Raw genomic sequence first — 15,000 nt, 5'->3', positions numbered from 1 at the left:
CGCACACACACATACACAGACACAATCAGACACACACTCACACACACACACTCCCAGACTCACACACGCACTCTCTCACACACACACTCATACACACAGACACACACACTCACTCACACACACTCACTCACACACACACACACACTCACACACTCACACTCACACACACAGACACTCACCTACCCTCACACTCACACTCTCACACAGAGACACTCACACACACTCACTTACAGACACACACACGCAGACACGCACACTCACACAGACACACACACACACAGACACACACACACATACAGACACACTCACACATACACACACACAGACACACACACATTTACTCACACAAACTCACACTCACACACATACACAGACACACACACTCACACTCACACACACACAGACACACACACATTCACTCACACAAACTCACACTCACACACATACACAGACACACACACACACACACAGACACACGCACGCTCACACACACTCACACACACACACTCACACACACTCTCACACACACACACTCACACACACCCACACACACTCTCACACACACAGACACACACATACTCACTCACACAAACTCACACTCACACACATACACAGACACACACCCCCACACACACAGACACACACACAAACACACAGACACTCACATACACAAACTTGCACACACTCTCACACACACTCACACACACACTCTCACACACACAGACACACACATACTCACACGCACACAGAGACACACACATAGACATACACACACAGACACACACATACACATACACACACACACGCACACACGCACAGACACACTCACACATACACGCAGACACACAGACACACATACACAGACACGCACACAGACACACACACACATACACACAGACACACACACACTCACACTCACACACACAGACACACACACACACTCACACACACACATTCACACACAGAGACACTCACACACACTCACACATACACACACACCCACACACACACACACACACTTACACACACACACACTCCCACACTCACACACTCACACACACTCAAAAACACACACACTCACACACACACACTGACACATGCATGCACACACAGACACACACACAAGCACACACACTCACATACACACACTCACATACACACACACACAGACACACTCACACATACACGCAGACACACAGACACACATACACAGACACGCACACAGACACACACAGACACACACAGACATACACACACAGACACACAGACACGCACAATCACACAGACACACACACACAGACACACACACAGACACACACACACACACATACACACAGACACACACACACAGACACACACACTCTCACACACACAGACACACACACACTCACACACACACACACTCTTACAGACACACACACACACACACTCGCACTCACACACACATACACTCACCTACCCTCACACTCACACTCTCACACAGAGACACTCACACACACTCACACACAAACTCACTTACAGACACACACACACAGACACGCACACTCACACAGACACACACACACATACACATACACACAGACACACACACATACAGACACACTCACACATACACACAGACACACACACACTCACTCACACAAACTCACACTCACACACATACACAGACACACACACACACAGACACACGCACGCACGCACACACACTCACACACACTCACACACACTCTCACACACACACTCACACACACTTTCCCACAAACACACACACATACACACACACGCACACACACATACACAGACACAATCAGACACACACTCACACACACACACTCACAGACTCACACACGCACTCTCTCACACACACACTCACACTCACAGACACACACACTCACTCACACACACTCACACACACACTCGCACACTCAGACACTCACTCACACACACTCACACACACACTCACACACACTCACTCACTCAAACAGACACACACACTCACACACACACTCACTCAGACAAACTTACACACACAGACACACACACTCACTCACACACACAGACACACACACACTCACACACACACTCTCACACACTCAGACACTCACTCACACACACACTCACTGACACACACACACTTACACTCACACACAGACATACACACACTCACACACACACTCACACACACACTCTCTTCCACACAGACACTCCCACACACACACACTCACACACACATACACACACGCACACACACACAGACACTCACCTACACTCACACACACACTCTCACACACACAGACACACACACACTCACACACACACACACACTCTCTTACAGACACACAAACACAGACACGCACACTCACACAGACATACACACAGACACACACACAGACACACACACACATACACAGACACACACACTCACACACACACTCACACACACTCTCACACACACACTCACACACACACTCCCACTCACACACACGCACACACACATTCACAGACACAATCAGACACACTCACACACACACACACTCACACACACACACACGCTCACACACACAGACACACACACACTCACTCACACACACACTCACACACACACTCACACACACAGACACTCACTCACACACACTCACACACACACACTCACTCTCACTTACACAGACACAGACACTCACACACTCACACACACTCACACATACAGACACACACACTCACTCACACACACACAGACACACACACACACACTCACACACTCAGACACTCACTCACATACACTCACACACACACTCACACACATGCACACACACACACGCACACACACTCACACAGACACACACACAGACACACACACACTCACACACAGACACACACACACTCACACACTCACACACACATACACCCATGCACACACACTCACACACACATACACAGGCACACACAGGCACACACTCATACACAGACTCACAAATACACACACACCCCCACACACACAGACACACACAAACACACAGACACTCACATACGCACACTCGCACACACTCATTCTCACACACACACACTCACACACACTCTCTCACACACACAGACACACACATACTCACACGCACACAGAGACACACACACATAGACATACACACACACACAGAGACACACACACACACTCACACTCACACAGACACACAGACACCACACACATTCACACACACAGACACACACACACATACACACAGACACACACACTCACACACACACTCACACACACTCTCACACACACACTCACACACACACTCCCACTCACACACAAGCACACACACATACACAGACACAATCAGACACACTCACACACACACACACTCACACACGCTCACACACACAGACACACACACACTCACTCACACACACACTCACACACACACTCACACACACAGACACTCACTCACACACACTCACACACACACACACACTCTCACTTACACAGACACAGGCACTCACACACTCACACACACTCACACACACAGACACACACACTCACTCACACACACAGACACACACACACACTCACACACTCAGACACTCACTCACATACACTCACACACACACTCACACACATGCACACACACACACGCACACACACTCACACAGACTCACACACAGACACACACCCACTCACACACTCACACACACATACACACATGCACACACACTCACACACACATACACAGGCACACACAGGCACACACTCACACACAGACTCACAAATACACACACACCCCCACACACACAGACACACACAAACACACAGACACTCACATACGCACACTCGCACACACTCATTCTCACACACACACACTCACACACACTCTCTCAAACACACAGACACACACATACTCACACGCACACAGAGACACACACACATAGACAACACACACACACAGACACACACACACACACTCACACTCACACAGACACACAGACACACACACACATTCACACACACATACACACTCATATACACACAGACACACACACACGTACACGCAGACACACACACACACACACACTCACACACACATACACACACGCACACACACACAGACACACACAGACACAAACTCACACACACACACATACACAGACACACACCCCCACACACACAGACACACAGACAAACACACAGACACTCACATACACACACTTGCACACACTCTCACACACACTCACACACACACTCTCACACACAGACACACACATACACGCACACAGAGACACACACATAGACATACACACACACAGACACACACATACACATACACACACACACGCACACACGCACAGACACACTCACACATACACGCAGACACACAGACACACATACACAGACACGCACACAGACACACACACACATACACACAGACACACACACACTCACACTCACACACACAGACACACACACACACTCACACACACACATTCACACACAGAGACACTCACACACACTCACACACACACACTTACACACACACACACTCCCACACTCACACACACACACACTCAAAAACACACACACTCACACACACACACTGACACATGCATGCACACACAGACACACACACAAGCACACACACTCACATACACACACTCACATACGCACACACACAGACACACTCACACACTCAAAGGCACACGCACAAACATATACACACACATGCATACAGACACACACACAGAGACATACACACACACACACAGACACGCACAATCACACAGACACACACACACAGACACACTCACACATACACGCAGACACACAGACACACATACACAGACACGCACACAGACACACACAGACATACACACACAGACACACAGACACGCACAATCACACAGACACACACACACAGACACACACACAGACACACACACACATACACACAGACACACACACACTCACACTCACATACACACACGCACACACACACAGACACACACAGACACAAACTCACACACACACACATACACAGACACACACCCCCACACACACAGACACACAGACAAACACACAGACACTCACATACACACACTTGCACACACTCTCACACACACTCACACACACACTCTCACACACACAGACACACACATACTCACACGCACACAGAGACACACACATAGACATACACACACACAGACACACACATACACATAAACACACACACGCACACACGCACAGACACACTCACACATACATGCAGACACACAGACACACATACACAGACACGCACACAGGCACACACACACATACACACAGACACACACACACTCACACTCACACACACAGACACACACACACACTCACACACACACATTCACACACAGAGACACTCACACACACTCACACATACACACACTCACCCACACACACACACACACTTACACACACACACTCCCACACTCACACACACTCAAAAACACACACACTCACACACACACACTGACACATGCATGCACACACAGACACACACACAAGCACACACACTCACATACACACACTCACATACGCACACACACAGACACACTCACACACTCAAAGGCACACGCACAAACATATACACACACATGCATACAGACACACACACACAGACATACACACACACACACAGACACGCACAATCACACAGACACACACACACAGACACACTCACACATACACGCAGACACACAGACACACATACACAGACACGCACACAGACACACACAGACACACAGACACGCACAATCACACAGACACACACACACAGACACACACACAGACACACACACACACACATACACACACTCACACTCACACACACAGACACACACACTCTCACACACACACACACTTACAGACACACACACACACTCACACTCGCACACACATACACTCACCTACCCTCACACTCACACTCTCACACAGAGACACTCACACACACTCACACACAAACTCACTTACAGACACACACACACAGACACGCACACTCACAGACACACACACACATACACATACACACAGACACACACACATACAGACACACTCACACATACACACAGACACACACACACTCACTCACACAAACTCACACTCACACACATACACAGACACACACTCACACTCACACACAGACACACGCACACACACACACTCACACACACAGACCAACACACACACTCGCAAACTCACACTCACACACACAGACACACACACACTCTCACTCACACACTCACTCACACAAACTCACACTCACACACATACACAGACACACACACACTCACACACACAGACACACACACACACACACACTCCCACTCACACACACATACACACACACGCACACACACATACAAAGACACACACAGACACACACACACTCACACACACACACAGAGGCACACGCACAGATATATACACACACATGCATACAGACACACACACACAGACATACACACACACGGACACGCACACTCACACAGACACACACACACACTCACTCACACTCACTCACAAACACAGACACACACACTCACTCACACACACACACTCACACACACACTCTCACACACTCAGACACTCACTCACACACACTTACTCACACACACACACACTTACACTCACACACAGACACACACACACTCACACACACACTCACACACACACACTCTCTCACACAGACACTCACACACACACACACTCACACACACATACACAGACACACACAGACACACACTCACACACAGACTCACAAATACACACACACCCCCACACACACAGACACACACACAAACACACAGACACTCACATACACACACTCGCACACACTCACCCTCACACACACACACACTCACACACACACACACACTCACACACACAGACACACACATACTCACACGCACACAGAGACACAAACACATAGACATACACACACACAGACACACACACACGTACACGCAGACACACACACACACGCACACTCACACACACATACACAGACACGCACACAGACACACACACACACATACACACTCACACACACAGACACACACACACTCAGTGACACACGCACAGACACTTACACACACATGCATACAGATACACACACACACAGACATAAACACACACACAGACACGCACACTCACACAGACACACACACAGACACACACACAAACGTACACACAGACACACACACACACCCACACACACAGACACACACACACACTCACACACTCACACTCACACACACATACACACACACACTCACTCACACAAACTCACACTCACACACATACACAGACACACACACATTCACACACACAGACACACGCACACACACACTCCCACTCACACACACATACACACATACACACACGCACACACACATGCACAGACACACACAGACACACACTCACACACACACACTCAAACACACACTCTCTCACACACAGACACACGCACTCACACACACACACTCAGAGGCACACGCACAGACATATACACACACATGCATTCAGACACACACACACAGACATACACACACACAGACACGCCCACTCACACAGACACACACACACAGACACACACACAAACACCCACCCACGCACAGACACTCACACTCACACACACTCTCTCACACACAGACATTCACACACACACACTCACACACACAGACACACACACAGATACTCACTCACACACACACACTCACACACATACACTCACACACACATACATAGACACACACACAGACACACACACTCACACACAAGCTCACTCACTCACACACTCACACAAACAGACACTCACACATACTCACACACACACAGAGACACACACAGACATACACACACACACACACACTCACAGACACAGACACACACACACATATACACACAGACACACACACATACACAGACACACACACAGTCACACTCACACACACATACACAGACACACACACAGACACTCACACACAGACACACACACACAGACACACACACACATACACACAGACACACACAAACACCCACACACACACACACTCACACTCACACACACAGACACACACACACTCACACACTCACACTCACACACACATACACTCACCTACTCTCACCCATACACTCTCACACACACAGACACACACACTCACACACACACACACTTACAGACACACTCACACACACTCACACACTCACACTCACACACACAGACACTCACCTACCCTCACACTCACACTCTCACACAGAGACACTCACACACACTCACACACACACTCACTTACAGACACACACACACAGACACGCACACTCACACAGACACACACACATACACACAGACACACACACACATACAGACACACTCACACATACACACAGACACACACACACTCACACACTCACACACACACAGACTCACACACACTCACTAACACAAACTCACACTCACACACATACACAGACACACACACACACAGACACACGCACGCTCACACACACTCACACACACACACTCACACACACACTCACACACACACTCCCACACACACTCTCACACACACAGACACACACATACTCACTCACACAAACTCACACTTACACACATACACAGACACACACCCCCACACACACAGACACACACAAACACACAGACACACATACACACACTTACACACACTCTCACACACACACTCACACACACACTCTCACACACACAGACACACACATACTCACACGCACACAGAGACATACACATAGACATACACACACACACGCACACACGCACAGACACACTCACACATACACGCAGACACACAGACACACATACACAGACACGCACACAGACACACACACACATACACACAGACACACACACACTCACACTCACACATACACACACTCACCCACTCACACACACACACTTACACACACACACACTCCCACATTCACACACTCACACACACTCAAAAACACACACACTCACACAAACACACTCTGACACATGCATGCACACACAGACACACACACAAGCACACACACTCACATACACACACTCACATACGCACACACACAGACACACTCACACACTCAAAGGCACACGCACAAACATATACACACACATGCATACAGACACACACACACAGACATACACACACACACACAGACACGCACAATCACACAGACACACACACACAGACACACTCACACATACACGCAGACACACAGACACACATACACAGACACGCACACAGACACACACAGACATACACACACAGACACACAGACACGCACAATCACACAGACACACACACAGACACACACACACACACACACATACACACAGACACACACACACTCACACTCACACACACAGACACACACACACTCACACACTCACACTCACACACACATACACTCACCTACACTCACACATACACTCTCACACACTGAGACACTCACTCACATACACACACACACACACACTCACACATACACACACACTCACACACAGACACACACACTCACACACACACACTCACACACACAGACACTCACCTACCCTCACACTCACACACACAGACACTCACCTACCCTCACACTCACACTCTCACACAGAGACACTCACACACACTCACACACACACTCACTTACAGACACACACACACAGACACGCACACTCACACAGACACACACACATACACACAGACACACACACATACAGACACACTCACACATACAAACAGACACACACACACTCACACACTCACACACACACAGACTCACACACACTCACTCACACAAACTCACACTCACACACATACACAGACACACACACACACAGACACACGCACGCTCACACACACTCACACACACACACTCACACACACACTCACACACACACTCCCACACACACTCTCACACACACAGACACACACATACTCACTCACACAAACTCACACTCACACACATACACAGACACACACCCCCACACACACAGACACACACAAACACACAGACACTCACATACACACATTTACACACACTCACACACACACTCTCACACACACAGACACACACATACTCACACGCACACAGAGACATACACATAGACATACACACACACACGCACACACTCACATTCCCACAAACACACACACATACACACACACGCACACACACATACACAGACACAATCAGACACACACTCACACACACACACTCACAGACTCACACGCGCACTCTCTCACACACACACACACTCACAGACACACACACTCACTCACACACACTCACTCACACACACTCACACACACACTCGCACACTCAGACACTCACTCACACACACTCACACACACACTCACACACACTCACTCACTCAAACAGACACACACACTCACACACACACTCACTCAGACACACTTACACACAGACCCACACACTCACTCACACACACAGACACACACACACACACACACACACACTCTCACACACTCAGACACTCACTCACACACACACTCACTGACACACACACACTTACACTCACACACAGACATACACACACTCACACACACACTCACACACACACTCTCTTCCACACAGACACTCCCACACACACACACTCACACACACATACACACACGCACACACACACAGACACTCACCTACACTCACACACACACTCTCACACACACAGACACACACACACTCACACACACACACACACTCTCTTACAGACACACAAACACAGACACGCACACTCACACAGACATACACACAGACACACACACAGACACACACACACATACACAGACACACACACTCACACACACACTCACACACACTCTCACACACACACTCACACACACACTCCCACTCACACACACGCACACACACATTCACAGACACAATCAGACACACTCACACACACACACACTCACACACACACACACGCTCACACACACAGACACACACACACTCACTCACACACACACTCACACACACACTCACACACACAGACACTCACTCACACACACTCACACACACACACTCACTCTCACTTACACAGACACAGACACTCACACACTCACACACACTCACACATACAGACACACACACTCACTCACACACACACAGACACACACACACACACTCACACACTCAGACACTCACTCACATACACTCACACACACACTCACACACATGCACACACACACACGCACACACACTCACACAGACACACACACAGACACACACACACTCACACACAGACACACACACACTCACACACTCACACACACATACACCCATGCACACACACTCACACACACATACACAGGCACACACAGGCACACACTCATACACAGACTCACAAATACACACACACCCCCACACACACAGACACACACAAACACACAGACACTCACATACGCACACTCGCACACACTCATTCTCACACACACACACTCACACACACTCTCTCACACACACAGACACACACATACTCACACGCACACAGAGACACACACACATAGACATACACACACACAGAGACACACACACACACACACTCACACAGACACACAGACACCACACACATTCACACACACAGACACACACACAGACACACACACACATACACACAGACACACACACTCACACACACACTCACACACACTCTCACACACACACTCACACACACACTCCCACTCACACACACGCACACACACATACACAGACACAATCAGACACACTCACACACACTCACACACGCTCACACACACAGACACACACACACTCACTCACACACACACTCACACACACACTCACACACACAGACACTCACTCACACACACTCACACACACCCACTCACTCTCACTTACACAGACACAGACACTCACACACTCACACACACTCACACACACAGACACACACACTCACTCACACACACAGACACACACACACACACTCACACACTCAGACACTCACTCACATACACTCACACACACACTCACACACATGCACACACACACACGAACACACACTCACACAGACACACACACAGACACACACACACTCACACACAGACACACACCCACTCACACACTCACACACACATACACACATGCACACACACTCACACACACATACACAGGCACACACAGGCACACACTCACACACAGACTCACAAATACACACACACCCCCACACACACAGACACACACAAACACACAGACACTCACATACGCACACTCGCACACACTCATTCTCACACACACACACTCACACACACTCTCTCACACACACAGACACACACATACTCACACGCACACAGAGACACACACACACACTCACACAGACACACAGACACACACTCACCCACACACACACACACTTACACACACACACACTCCCACACTCACACACTCACACACACTCACACAAACACACTCTGACACATGCATGCACACACAGACACACACACAAGCACACACACTCACATACACACACTCACATACGCACACACACAGACACACTCACACACTCAAAGGCACACGCACAAACATATACACACACATGCATACAGACACACACACACAGACATACACACACACACACAGACACGCACAATCACACAGACACACACACACAGACACACTCACACATACACGCAGACACACAGACACACATACACAGACACGCACACAGACACACACAGACATACACACACAGACACACAGACACGCACAATCACACAGACACACACACAGACACACACACACACACACATACACACAGACACACACACACTCACACTCACACACACAGACACACACACACTCACACACTCACACTCACACACACATACACTCACCTACACTCACACATACACTCTCACACACTGAGACACTCACTCACATACACACACACACACACACACTCACACACACACACACACACTCACACACAGACACACACACTCACACACACACACTCTCACACACAGACACTCACAGACACACACTCACACACACATACACACACACGCACACACACTCACACACACATACACAGACACACACTCACACACAGACTCACAATTACACACACACCCCCACACACACAGACACACACACAAACACACAGACACTCACATACACACACTTGCACACACTCTCACACACACACTCACACACACACTCACACACACACTCTCACACACACAGACACACACATACTCACACGCACACAGAGACACAAACACATAGACATACACACACACACAGACACACACACACGTACACGCAGACACACACACACACGCACACTCACACACACATACACAGACTCGCACACAGACACACACACACACATACACACTCACACACACAGACACACACACACTCAGTGACACACGCACAGACACTTACACACACATGCATACAGATACACACACACACAGACATAAACACACACACAGACACGCACACTCACACAGACACACACACAGACACACACACACACGTACACACAGACACACACACACCCACACACACAGACACACACACACACACTCACACACTCACACTCACACACACATACACACACACACTCACTCACACACTCACTCATTCAAACTCACACTCACACACATACACAGACACACACACATTCACACACACAGACACACGCACACACACACACTCCCACTCACACACACATACACACATACACACACGCACACACACATGCACAGACACACACAGACACACACTCACACACACACACTCAAACACACACTCTCTCACACACAGACACACGCACTCACACACACACACTCAGAGGCACACGCACAGACATATACACACACATGCATTCAGACACACACACACAGACATACACACACACAGACACGCCCACTCACACAGACACACACACACAGACACACACACAAACACCCACCCACGCACACACACTCACACTCACACACACACTCTCTCACACACAGACATTCACACACACACACTCACACACACAGACACACACACAGATACTCACTCACACACACACACTCACACACATACACTCACACACACATACATAGACACACACACAGACACACACACTCACACACACGCTCACTCACTCACACACTCACACAAACAGACACTCACACATACTCACACACACACAGAGACACACACAGACATACACACACACACACACTCACAGACACAGACACACACACACATATACACACAGACACACACACATACACAGACACACACACACAGTCACACTCACACACACATACACAGACACACACACAGACATTCACACACAGACACACACACACAGACACACACACACATACACACAGACACACACAAACACCCACACACACACACACACTCACACTCACACACACAGACACACACACACTCACACACTCACACTCACACACACATACACTCACCTACTCTCACCCATACACTCTCACACACACAGACACACACACTCACACACACACACACACACTTACAGACACACACACACACTCACACACTCACACTCACACACACAGACACTCACCTACCCTCACACTCACACTCTCACACAGAGACACTCACACACACTCACACACACACTCACTTACAGACACACACACACAGACACGCACACTCACACAGACACACACACATACACACAGACACACACACACATACAGACACACTCACACATACAAACAGACACACACACACTCACACACTCACACACACACAGACTCACACACACTCACTCACACAAACTCACACTCACACACATACACAGACACACACACACACAGACACACGCACGCTCACACACACTCACCCACACACACTCACACACACACTCACACACACACTCCCACACACACTCTCACACACACAGACACACACATACTCACTCACACAAACTCACACTC

The sequence above is a fragment of the Hypanus sabinus genome, chromosome Y (genome assembly GCF_030144855.1).
Source record: "Hypanus sabinus isolate sHypSab1 chromosome Y, sHypSab1.hap1, whole genome shotgun sequence".
NCBI lineage: Eukaryota > Metazoa > Chordata > Chondrichthyes > Myliobatiformes > Dasyatidae > Hypanus > Hypanus sabinus.
This window is presented reverse-complemented; position numbering follows the sequence as displayed.